General features: G+C 45.3%; 1 pseudogene; it reads right to left on the bottom strand.

The window, feature by feature from the left end:
• Positions 1-8,161: 8,161 nt before the first annotated feature.
• LOC102848212 lies at positions 8,162-13,136 on the bottom strand (annotated as a pseudogene).
• Between the last annotated feature and the right edge of the window lie 243 nt (positions 13,137-13,379).

Genomic DNA, 13,379 nt, shown 5'->3' with positions numbered 1-13,379 from the left:
AACAGTTAATATTTATAACAGCTTTAATCAAAGGAATCATTCGCTCCATTTCACGGCTAAGGAAAGCCTGCACAGGGAACGTAAATCATCCACCCCAGGACCCCGAAGTGGAAGATCTGGGGCTTACACTGGGTCAGGGTCAGCTTCAAGGTTCTGTCATCCTCCACGGGATCCCTCCATCTGACCATAAGGGCATTCCCACCTCACACCCTCAACCAGCACCCAGCAGAATGTCAAGTCCATTAACCCAGCTGCAGGATTCTCCTGCAGGTCTCACCAAAACACAAAGAAAGAAAATTTATGAGGATTTTACAAAAACCGCCGGTCTGCAGAGACTGAGCAGTGACTTCCAGATTTCAAAACTAACAAGAATCTCCGAAGAGCTGATGATTAGGGCTGATGCAGCTCATAAAACAGGCCATAAAATCTCTTCTGTTATATTAGTTTTGTTTTCCAGAGACTCTGGGAGGGGAGCACAAGGCAGAATATCTTCCCAGGGCTGAAGGTCCACCCAAGCCCAGAAAGACCCTAAGAGATGAGTCCCTCGCTCTTCTGTCTTCACCCTTATCAGCAGCTCTCAAGTTTGCACAAAGGAAACATGATGACCCAACCTTCCTGCCCTCCTCCCTGTTGACAGGAGGGAGATTTCAGACGGGTCCCAAAAGCCAGTTTCAATTTACTTAACTGATTCAGATCTGTCTTCCTGGTTACCCAATCCTACCGTGCTAGCCAGAAGACAGAAAGGCGAGGGAGGAAGCAACACTAGGGGTGTGAGAAGGTACAGACTACCCCAGGTGACACTCACTGTCAGAGGGGGCAGCAAAAACAGAACTGCCTATGAAGTCTGGGAACCCTGTTTCAACAGAACTTAACTGTATTTGTTTAGAAATCCATTACTATTGTTGTTAGGGGCTGTGGGTATTCATCTTCAGGCCTCACCAAAAAAGAAAGAAAATGTATGACAATTTTACAAAAACTACTAGCCTGCAGAGACTGAGGAGTGCCTTTGAGGTTTTTTTGGTTTTGGTTTTTATTTATTTTAAATTTATTTCAATGAAAGTTTACAGAGACTGGATTTTCATTCATTCACTGTTGCACTTTTCTCCCTGCCCATCTCTCCCCCGCAATTCGCTTTTCTCTTTGAAAAGTAAAAGGAAAAATTTTTTCTTATTCAATCCCTCCCCCCAAGTCCACTCCACTATGCTACCTTCTTTCTGGATTCCTATCATAACAATAATATCTAATCATATATCCCTTTTAAACAGTTCTCTCCTTCATCTGTTTCAATACAGTATACATTATTTATCCTCTCTTTCTTAGTCTCCCCCCAAACCCCTATGTCAGTCCTCATTTAAAACAGAGGCACTATGCAGTATTTGTCTTTTTGTGACAGAGATATTTCACTCAGCATAAAGTCCTCCAGGGTCACCCAGTTTGTGTAATATTTCATGAGTTCCTTGTTTCTCAATGTCGCATAGTATTCCATTGTGTGAATATACCAGAGCTTCTCTGTCCACCCGTTTGTTGATGGGCACTTGACTTCCAGTTTTAAGAATTAACAAGAATCTCCCAGTCAACTCTGCCACTTAGTGAGCCTATGAGCAGCAGATGTGAACCCTGCCCTAGCTTGTGCTACCCTCAAGATCTCCATATGCTTAAGCCCAGTGTTTCACAGTCACTGGACCAATCCAGCCCATCTAGGGCCTCCTTTCATTGATCTTCTACTCTTCCCAAGGACAGCCTCCTTCTGACAAAATGCCCAAAATATGTGAGACAAAGTCTCATCATCTTTGCTCTCAGGAGCAGGATGGCTGAATATCCTCCAAGACATATTTGTTTGTTCTTTTGGACTGCGGTTGTTGTTTTTGTTGTGTGCTCTGGAGCTGGAACCAAGTCACAGCTGACCCTCCATTGGGTTTTCAGAGGCGGTAAACTCCAAGAGAGGAGACTGCCCATCTTTCTCCTGTGAAGCAGCTGGTAGATTCGAACTGTGTGCCTTTAGGTTATCAGTATAGTTCCTTACCATTAAGCCACCAGAGTTCCCTATTCTTTTGGATAGCCCATGATATATTCAATACTCTTTTCCAACACCACAATTCAAAGACATTATATAAAAAGGCATTATGTCAACAAAAGCATTTTTCCTAAGACCAGCAGCTTACATGTATCCATACACTCACAAGGTTAAAGCTCAACATTGGCTTATTTTTGAACTTTCTAATGAGCTCAGACCAGAGCTGTCATTATTACCCAATCATAAAATAACTTTGAATCACTTGGTTTTTCTCCTGCATTGGCTACACCCAGCTCAATTATTTTCATTGTTGCCTGTGTTTTCAGTTGCTGATTCTTCAAAACCATCTCCTGGTTTAGCTACAGTAATTTGATAATTGGTACTTATGAATTTATATCAGTAACATTTTGATAATGAAATAATAATTAAAGAAAAAGGAGAAAAATTCCAAAAGGAGTCTGTTGAGTTACTAATAATGCAACTGGTAATATTATAATTCAATGTAGGAAAGTTTCACAAAACTGTTTTGTTGTTGTTGTTGTTGTGTGTCAAATCAGGATGGACCCATATCTGACCCTGCCGAAGATTATTTTTTTCTTCCCTGCAGAAGATTTTTCAGAGGCCACAAATCAATGAGAGGAGACTGTCTGGTTTCCTCCTTTAGGGCAACTGGTAGATCTGAACTGCCCGTCTTTGGACTGACAGTGTAAGTTCTTACCATGAGGCTACCAGAACTTCTGCTGTCAGCATTCATAAAAAACTAAGAAATATTACATTTAATCTATTTACAATCATATTTCTATTTCACTGTTCTACGGTTATAATTGATGATAAACATTACCGGGGATTCAGTTTGACCTGGCATGGGAGGAGGTCAGTTCATGAGGAAGAGTTACAGAAATGAGTTACAACCACCCGAGTGACATCACTAACTAGACTCACCAATCTGCCAGTTGAGTGCCAGTGCAAATCACAGGGTATAAATTTAGCAGGGTGGGTCTTGACATGCATTCCTGAAAATTACATGCTCCCTCGCAAGCAGAAAATGCATAAATCACTTCAGGCGCAGGCCCTACTTCCACTTACTCAGGGCTTTCTGACAAGCTGTAAACAAATCAGCATAATCTACAAAGGTTAAGGCATAAAGAAATAATGCCTGCTGGGTAGGGGGGATTGTCCCAGAGTTCTTGGAAACAGAACTGTTACCATGTTCTCCGAAAGTGGAGAGTCACTGAAGTCCAGATGTGTGGGGCTGAAGATGACTCGACTTGAATGAAGGCTTAAGTGTAGAACCAGGAAGACTGAAATCCTTGCAAAATGGGATTGCAGCAGCCTCACCAACATCTTCCTCTCTGCCCTAAAAATGGCCTGCAGATTCCCCTTAAAAAAGGGTAAGTTGGGCCCCAGTTGAACTACGGTAGATGCAACCAGAAGTAAGTTTTATGGACGAGACTCTAAGCTAAGTAAGTCCAACCTGCTGGCATCATTATATTAATTTCCCTTAAGAAGACCTGGTAGCATAGTGGATAAAATATCTTGCTGCTAGCAAAAAGGTTGGGAGTTCAACTCACCAGTGACTCTGTAAACAAACAATGAGGTAATCCCCTTCCCTAAAGATTACTGTTGCTGTCATTAGGTGCTATTGGGTCAACCCAAAGTTGTGGTGACCTTGTGAAGAACAGATGAAAACCTTGCCCTATCCTGTGCAACGCCTAATCCCTGCCATACTCAAGACCATTGATGCAGTGACCATCAAGCCATCTGGTTGAGGATCTTTCTCTTCTCTCTCCTCTCTCCCTCTCCCTCTCTCTGAGCCTCTACTTTTCCAAGCCTAAAAGGATTACGGTCTTGGAGACTCTCTGCAGCAGTTCTAGCCTGGCTTACGGACTAGAAATCACCTTGACAACAGGAAGCCCTAACAAGTGCATTTAAGGTGTCAGTGGTAGACTTTCCACCCTCCCTGAGGCAGATCCTGGTTCACTTACACCCAGTGAACATCACATTTAGCCACCACTCATCTCTTTCTGTTTTCTTTTTATTTTAATGAAAGTTTACAGAGATTTTGGATTTCGGTTGATTCATAGTTGCACACTTTCCTCCACCACGCACCTCTAAATGAAGGCTCGTACATATGGCTTTGATGGTAAACAGATTCCCATGGAGTTTCCAGACTAAGATGGACTGGAAAGAAGAGTCTGGCAAACAACTTCCAAAACCTGGTTAATCAAAACTCTACAAGTCGTTAAGAGAGCACGGCACGACTCTCAATTGCTTTGCACGTATCGTCAGGATGGATCCATTGTTGGCAGACACCATGTTTGGTGAAGCGCACCAGCAGAGGCACAGGAGGTCCTCAGGGAGACGTAATTACACACGATTTCAACAGTGGACTGCCACGTGCTGTTGCACCTGGGAAAAACAGTGGACTGGACAACATTTTATTCCAGTACATATTAGGCTGTCAGGGGTGCGAGTCAGCTTGATGGCAGTTCTCAATCTATTACCCGCCCTCACCAAAAGACGGTCACATGATAGAAGCTGATACGAAATCATAGGATGTTCCCCCTAATATGTGATCACTGAAAAAGAGGAGCAAAGGCTCTGAAAAGAGTTTCATTGTTCGCAAGAAGCAGTGTTTGACAGGTACTCTTTCTCCTAGAAGGCTGAGCTGCATCAATGTTTTTTCTCTTTCTGACTCCAACCAGCATGGGAAATGACAGATCTCCTAGCTGAAGGGATTGCCGCTTCCAGCTAGGAATAAAAAGAAGGATGGATGCAAAGCAGTATCACCTCTTCCAATGGGAAAACCTGTGTGGAGAAGACACTTAGACAGCATGGAGCTCCAGAGAGAGCCTGGAGAGCATCCTGCAGAGACCTGATCCCTCTGACAGGTGACACAGCCTGAGCCAGACAGATCGGTTGAGATCAGACTTGGCCATCAGAGCAGGGAGTTGTCACAACTGGACTGCTCTCTCATCACATCAAATATTGATAGGGTACTTCCTCTCAGTAATCATAAGTTGGCAGATTAATTAAATTTCAAATTCTTGAGCACCACTCAAGGTTATGACCTCCACCCGGCTTCAGGAAATTGCACATTCTTGGTCTTAATTGGAAACGCGGATGGTTTTACCCACAGTGAGCACAGTACCCTAACAGCACATACACTACACGCTCCCTATCAGAAAGCTGAACAAAGGTGACACCATCATGTAGGAAGTGCTGATCTCTGAGTAATACACCTTCAGAGGGACTATAGGCTTCTTCTGCATAAAAACCATCTTATGACTCAGACAGGTCCTCTTTAACTCTAATAAGAAGTAAGCAGCAGTGAGGTAGATAAGCTGGAGGAAGCTTCAGTTGCATAGTTCATAAGGAGTTGTGTTACTAACCCAAAGGCCATCTATCTCTCTCTGTCTCCCAGTTCAAATCCACTATCAGCTCTGGCTCTGTGGAAGACAGATAAGGCAAATGCCCTGTGCAATCTACAGCCTTGGAAACCACCCCGAGTCAATTCCAACTCAAAAGCCAAGAGCTCTGAGAGTGAGGAAATCTGGAGGAATATTTGCAAGTTAAGATAAAGACCTTTTGAAAATCACTCATTTGAGGAAGCGTCTGTGACCTTCTTGGCCTAAAGTCATGCAGAAGGCACCAAATCATAGCTAACCTTCCACTGGGCTTCTGAGGCTGTAAAATCCACCGGAGGAGACTGCCCATATTTCCTCCTGATGAATTAGGACCTCCAGAGCAGCACAGCCGACAGTTCAGCAGGGCAATCTCCTGTGAATTGATTCTGACTCAAGAACAAGGAGGGGGGTTTTGGAGGTTTTCATCCTAAAATCAGATGAGATTCCAGTGGGCCCGCTCCTGGCTTGGGAGGGGCCCTGTGTGATCCTGGATGCCAGATCCAGACAGCTCAGCAGGAGGAGAAGATGCTAACTGAAGATATCAACGGCCAGTTAAAGGACCTCACATGCCGCTGTCCGCACAGGACAGTCATGGTAACACGATAACGCAGGGCTGGCTGTGGCATGAGCATAATGGCGAGCAGCAAGTTGGAAACAATGCACATGCCCCAGATTAGGGAGTAAGTAAATTACGGCAGAACTCAGAACAGCCATTGACCTTGGACTGGCAACTGGACAGAGGAAGCAACTCCCACAGAGGAAGAGCAGGCAAATCAAGAGTGGCACCGGGTGGTCTGGGAAATCAATTAGTATTGGAATAAGCATCCTAGCTTGGACAGAAACAATCTGCAGGCCCACTGTTTCCAAAAACACAGACCATGGAAAATCAACCTAGTACAGATCACATTGACTAGAAGGTCAGGCCAAGGAAGATCAAGGAAAAGTTGCCCCACTACCCACTGCTCCTGGGTTGGTGCTGACGCATGCCAGCCCTCCGGTGGTTTTCCACGGCTGTAAATACCTCTGGGAGGAGACCTTCCATCTACCTCCTGAGGCGCAACTGGGATATTCAAACTGCTGGCTCTTTGGTTAACAGTGCGACACGTAATGCACTACGCCACGAGTTTCCTGAAGGAAAACGAAGACACAAAAACCTAATGAGTGTTAAAGAGTTCACCGTGTGTGAAATGCAGAAAGAGTGAAAAACTCTAAAGACACACACATACTTATGTAACCTCTGAGGAGCTTGGCGGCACAGCGGGTTATGTACTGGACTGCTAACTGAAAGGTCAGAGGCTCGATTCACCAGTCACTCTTCAGGAGAAAGATGAGACAAAAAAAGTGCTCTTTGAGGGCAGAAAGTTAGTAGGTTTGGGGCTGGCGAAGAAAAAAAAAATTATATATAGATAGAGAGAGACATAGATACACACACACACACACACACACATAGAGAGAGAGAGAGAGAGACAGGGAGAGAGAGAGAGAGATCTATCAGCTCTGGTGGCCTAGTATCAAGATGATGTGCTACAATCGAGAAGGCACACACAGTTCGAGGCCACCAGCTGCTCCACGACAGAAGGATGAGCAATCTCCTCCCATGTGATTAACTGCCTCTTAAAACCCACTGGAGGGTCAGCTATGGGTGAGGTCCGACTCTACGTTACACAATGACATATGCACATATATACACACATACATATATGTACATGGTTTTATTATTGTTAAGTGCCACAGAGTCGTAGACGACCTATAGCAAACCCATGAACGAAAATCTTGAACACAAAGCTTTCATCTTTTCCCCAAGTTCTTAGAGCTTCCGGAGGCAAGCTTTTTTTGGAAGTGGAGTCCACTCCTACTTCCAAGTACACATATATACACATACATATATACATATATTTTGGAAGCAGGAGCAGCAGCCACTTCCTAAACAACATGCCTCTGGAAACCCTATGAACTTTGATAAATGACAATAGTTACAGAAAGGCTTCAGGGCTTTTGTTCATAGAGTCCCTAAGAGTCATGCTCGACATGACGGCATCAACAACAACAACATATATGTGTACACATATATGTATATATACATACATATATAATATATATCATGTATACACATATATACACATATACGTGTGTGTGTGTGTGTGTGTGTGTGTGTGTGTATAAATATGTTGTTGTTTGCTGTTGAGTTGGAACCAACTTATAGCTAACAAAGGAGATTGCCCATCCTTCTCCCACAGAGCAGTTGGTGGAAATGATAATATGCAAAACTTTTTCGGAGTGGTAGGATTGCTGTTGATTTTTCTTCTTCTTCTTTCTGATTTGGGAGCTCCGGTGGTGTACTCTGTTGGTAGCTGCAATGCTAACCCAATGCACACCCCTCTAGCATCTTACACCTACCAGTGACTTCACAGGAAAAAAAAATAGGCAATCTCCTTCCATTCAGTTCATAACCTCAGAAACCCAATGAAGGTTCAGTATGAGTCAATTCCAACTCAAGGGCAATAAATGAATGAGTCTTTCTCATTAACTGCATTTTCTAGAGCAAACAACCACAAAAGCAGCAATGGAAGTTATGCATTCAGTGTTTAATGGGGATTCAGATTATATCGGAGCCAAACTGTGACATGCTAACTCAAAAGCGGATTAAGCTTAAAAGAGATCATGTTCCCCTAAATTCTTAAATTTATGTTAAACAATAAAATTTACTAAGAGCCTCCTCCTACCCTTGCCGTGTTTAGGGTCATTTTTTCTGCTTTTAGATCTGGTGAGCTAGTCCCAGGAAGATGGCTGGGGGCTGGGGAGCAGCATACTGTTAAATAAACCCTGTAATGTGGCTGAAACTCTCTTCTTCATACTGCTGAACACAGCAGGCAGCTCCAGTTCCTCATTCAGTGCCTTCACCGGGCCACCTTCTCCATCTCCTTCTGCCAATGATTGTCCTGAAGGATCTGGCATTGTTCTGGAGAGGCCCGCTGCAGACACTGGATCACCAGCCAGCTGCATTTGTTGTCCCGGATGTCAGTGCCAATCTTGCCTGTCACACATGGGTCACCAAAAAGATCAAGGGAATCACCCTGAATCTGAAAGAATTCGCCCATCTCTAGCAGGATCTTTTTGGCATTGGCATGTTCCTTCTCCCTGTTGATGCCTGCCATATACATTGCAGCAGCTACAGGAAGGTTAAAAGGAGTAGAAAGGTGTCTTGTACTTGACAATGGATTTGCACCTCTTTTCAGTGAATCTGCTTGGATCCACTTTGTCCTGAGGGGCAGTGATGGGGTCCAAACTCTGTCCAATCTCAGTCTGATAGGAACTCTGCAGGAAGAGCTCCATCAGGTTCAGTTAACAGGGCTGCTTCCGGCAGTAGAGCTTCAGCAGGTGGTAAATAGACGATTCCAGCAGCATGGCGTCATTGATGGCATCCAGACCCAAGCCTGGCTTCTGATACCAGCAGGGCTGCCCACGTCAGATAAGGAATGAATCCATGTCGTCGTATAATACAAGGAAGAAGGCCTGGAGCAGTTCTCCACACCAGCCCACTGTCAAGGCCCACTGCAGACTCTCAGCATCCTGCTTCCTGGGCTCCAGCAGCTCCTGGAACACTGCCAGCACTGGTAAACCTCAGCTGTACTTGCCTCCAACGGCATTGTACTCTAGGACCTTTCTGAGCCAGGCAACAGCATCCCCTATTTCTGGGTGCCCCAGATCATCCTCAGTCAGCACCTTGACAAGCTGGAGAGAAGTGCTGGAGGAAATCCTGCTTCTTTTGGGTGTAAGCCTCTGATTTCTGGTCTCGTTCATTCTGAGGGAGGAAGAGAGTGCTCTGTTTTTGGATGCCGGATTTGCTGGGTCTAAATTCTTAAATTTAAGGGGAAAAATTTTTTTGAGAGAGAAACTACACAAGAGTGTACAAATGGAACTCATTACCTGAGGAATTCCTCTGCTGAATCTTTCTATAATAAGGACTGCTCATCACTTGGACAGGTAAGACCTATTTCATCTGTGGAGGAGGTCTGTGCCACTCAGATACACAAGGTTACAGGTTTACAGCCGACAATCAGACTCTGGAGAAGACCAAGGGCCAATGTAACATCCGAGCCACTTTTCTGCTGCAAGCTCTCCTTCCAATCATAATTTGCTTTTCCAGGTTTCAGGATTAGAAGGGCACCACTGAGCAATAAGAACAGGAAGCCCTCAAGGTCTATGTAAACCAGTTTTACCGGTTAAGTAATCAACACTCCCTTTGAGTGTAAAAGGCACAGTGCTAAACCCTGAACCACCCATCACTGCCCACATGCTGGCCTGACCGGGACCTATCGCTTCAATCCCCCGACCCTGACAGCAGCCTCCAGCTCACATGCTCTGTTCCCAGTCTCTTTCCCATCACAGAACCCCTTTTTGCTCTGCCCCAAGAGTCCCAAGTAAATTACGTCACTCATCTTAGTCTCACGCTCTCCCAGCTCCTGCATCCAAAAGCCCCCTGCCTAGAAGTTCCTTGGCCACACAGCCCAGGTATGATTTTCTTTGTCTCTTATTCATCTAGGACACTGCTTCAGCCTGGTGACCTCACACATTAAAAAATCCCAAACACTCCTCAGCCTGTTACTATCACTATGATCAGCTGTGGCCCTGACCAGTGTCCAAGGTTTTCTAATGGATAATTTTCAGAAGCAGTATTTCTTCTCAATCAGCCTTCGTGTGGAAGATCCCCGGAGATCTGTTCAGCATCAGAGCAGCACGGAAGCCTCCACTGACAGGTGGCTGGTCAACTCAACCCATTACTGTCGGGTTGTTTCTGACTCACAGAGCACCTACAAGACAGAGCAGAATTTCCTCACGGGGTTTCCAAGGCCTTGGAAAAAGACGTCAAACTTGGAAAAGCAGGGGGTCGGCAAAAAAGAAGTTGCCCTCGATGGGATGGAACGGCACAGAGACCGCAACAATGGACTTGAGCAGAGAGCCCGTGGGGACGGCGGACGAAGGGGCAAGGCTCCAATCTGTTGCACACAGGGTCGCTATGACAACTCAGTGACATCTAACAACAACAATCATCAGGGCTCCAAACTGCTGTGTCTTTGGGTTAGTAGCTGAACATTTTAACCACTGCCCGACCAGGACCTGTTATGGCTGGTACAACTCTGCTTTAAACAGCTCCTTCTGTGAGGAAAGTAGCCCTGGTGGCTCAGTCTGTAGAGAGCTGCATTGATGACCTCACAGTGGTGCCTCTCCAGCAGTTCAAGTCTATAATCAGTTCTGAGGGAGAAAGAGGCACACACTATTCTTGGGCGATTTACAGCCTCTGAAACAGCTGAGTCGATTCCAACTAGACAGAAATGAGGTTTTGAGATAAGTTCTTTAAGGCATTTCACCTAACTCTCACAAGATTTAACACTGACTGAGGATGGCAGCAGAATCATTGATGCCTTTGAGTGGTGGTGCTGGAGAAGAGTACTGAATATCCAATGGACTGTCAAGAGAAAAGGTCTGTCGTCTGTCCTAGAGAAAGTGAAGTCAGGTTGCTCCTTGAAGGCAAGAATAGGGAACTCCCATCTCATATACTTGGGGCTTGTTGTCAGGAGGAAGCAGTTGGTGGAGAAGGACATCATGCTTAGAAAGGCGGAGGGTCAGTACACAAGAGAGGAAGGCCTTTGGCGAGATGAATGAATTAGCAACGGGGTCAAGTGTTTTGGATATAGTGAGGGTGGCTTAGAATAGGGCAAGGGTGAGAGCTAACAACAACACAGGAGCTGTTGTTGGGTTGATAGGTGCCATCAAGTCGACTGTGACTCACAGTGACCCTGTAACAGATCAGAACCTCGCACCGATCCTGAGTCTTAGTGATGTGTACCATGTTCCAGCCCACTGTCCCAGTCACTGTGTCATCTCTTCAACAGTCAATGCCTCCTCCATAAAGTCTCCTCTAACCCAAGCAACCGAATAAAACACTCCCCCTGTGCGCACAGCATCTCCTATGCCTCTACCCCACAGAAGTTTCATTCCAGGCTACACCCAGTTAACTGAATGCAAGTTTGACTTCTCAATAAGACCGCGAGAGGCCCAGAGGCACGCACCTCACGTTAACCTCTGCCTCCTACAATGCCAGGCGCAGGGCTCCACAGGTAGTAAGAGCCCAATAAATTGTTCTCAAATAAATGCGATGGGCTCCTTAAAAGCAAGAGCTCATGGTCTTCATGTCCATCACAGATCACAATGTCAAGTACAAAGTAAGCGCTCATTAAAAGTGTAGAATGAACGACTGAAGGCGAGTTCAAATGAACAAATGCATCTTCCTGAACTACCCTCCCAGGGCTCATACCAATGATCAAATTTCAAAGCAGAGGTGACCAGGCCAACGGGATCATTTATCTTCCTAAAGACACTTAAAGTGTCAGTTCAATTGCTGTATTTAATAGGGCCTGACTCAGATGGGCCATTCTGAACAAAAGCAATAACTGTGCCGGTAATGAGCCCACTTTAAATTATTACTATTACTAGACACAGTGCACCATACCAGGGCCTCAGAGATCTGTGGCCTTTACAAACCACGGACCACGAGACTCCCATCTCTGATCTCCAGGATAACGCAGGGAATTTTCCCACGAGAATCCAGGAAATACGCAGGCTCAGGGTTCGTTCTCAATTTGACTTTCTTTCCTTTTTCCTCCTAAATCAGCCTGTCTCCTTTTGCCGTGAGTAGCCAGGGCAGAGCCTGGTAACAGGTGACGATGGGGTTGCTGAAAGGAGGTTGTCTGAGAAGGCTTGAAGGCACTCTCTAGTAATAAATGTGTTTACTCTATTTCTTGGATGTGCCCACAGCTGCTGCGTCCCTCAGAACGTCTGTCAGCACTAGAGGAATAGGAGGAGGGCTGGAAAGGCCTTTATCAGCCAAACTCCAATCTTCAACCAACAACGTGAACAAAAGATGCACATGCACACACACACACTGAAACCTAGCGATGGAGGAATTTGCACAGTGGAACTTGCTCCAAGTTTCTCCCCTCCAAAGGGAGGAGGAAACCACCTCCTCTGCATTGGAAATTCCAGGGTGAGAAGAGGGAGCAGGAGGCGGCCACTTAAGCAGTTCTGTCCTAACAAGCTGTGGGGACCCCGCCTTCAGTGAACACCCTGACCCTGACCGGACTCACTGGAATACGTCAGCTCCCTCTCAGAAGGGCACATCTGAAAAGGAGCACAGGACCAGGGTCTGCTGCCAACTGAAAAACAACTACAAACAGAGGCACTTCACTCATGGTAGCCCCGTGTGTGTCGGACTGACTCCACAGTGTTTTCAGTGGCTGATTTACTACAAGTAGATTGCCAAGCCTCTCTTCCAAGGTGCCTTTAGGTGGACTTGAACCTCCAACTTTTTAAGTTAGCAACTGCGCACTTCCATCATGTGCAAGGGCTGCCATCACCACTGTCTCTTCTCTAAACATCTCCAGTGGTTCATCAGATGATAAGTTAGGTCTGTAGCAAAAACAGACTCAAACTCAGGTATTGGGCTGAAGTCAGGTCCCAGGTCCACTGTTCCTAGCTAGATATACTTTAATAATTCATGTAACTTCTTTGAGCTTCACCTTTCTTATCTATAAAATAGAATAACAAAAGCTCCCATCTGATAATAAAAATAGTCCTCATTTTTGAGGATGTACTATGTTATTCTGTGTACTAAATGCTCTGCTTACCTGATTCTTTTTCCAGGCCTTCAGACCCATTCCATTGGTTACATAATCAGGTCTGTGGCCTATAATAAACTGTCTTGCCCATAATATTGCTCTCTAAGTCTTTCTCCTCCAAGTTTCAGGTGAGTGAAGCAGAAGACTGGCTTGTTGGTAGGACCAGACACAGGTCACCAGCTTTGAGCTGGGTAAAGCAGTGTGCCTCCTACTTGTATCAACAGCGACAGATTTGACTGCTATGCAGTTCATACAATGCCTTGTGCACAAAGGCAATCACCG

This window comes from Elephantulus edwardii, unplaced genomic scaffold (assembly GCF_000299155.1).
Source record: "Elephantulus edwardii isolate Elephantulus edwardi_28Jun2011 unplaced genomic scaffold, EleEdw1.0 scaffold00029, whole genome shotgun sequence".
NCBI classification, from domain to species: domain Eukaryota; kingdom Metazoa; phylum Chordata; class Mammalia; order Macroscelidea; family Macroscelididae; genus Elephantulus; species Elephantulus edwardii.
The sequence above is the reverse complement of the archived record's forward strand: the minus strand, read 5'-3'. Positions and strand labels throughout refer to the sequence as shown.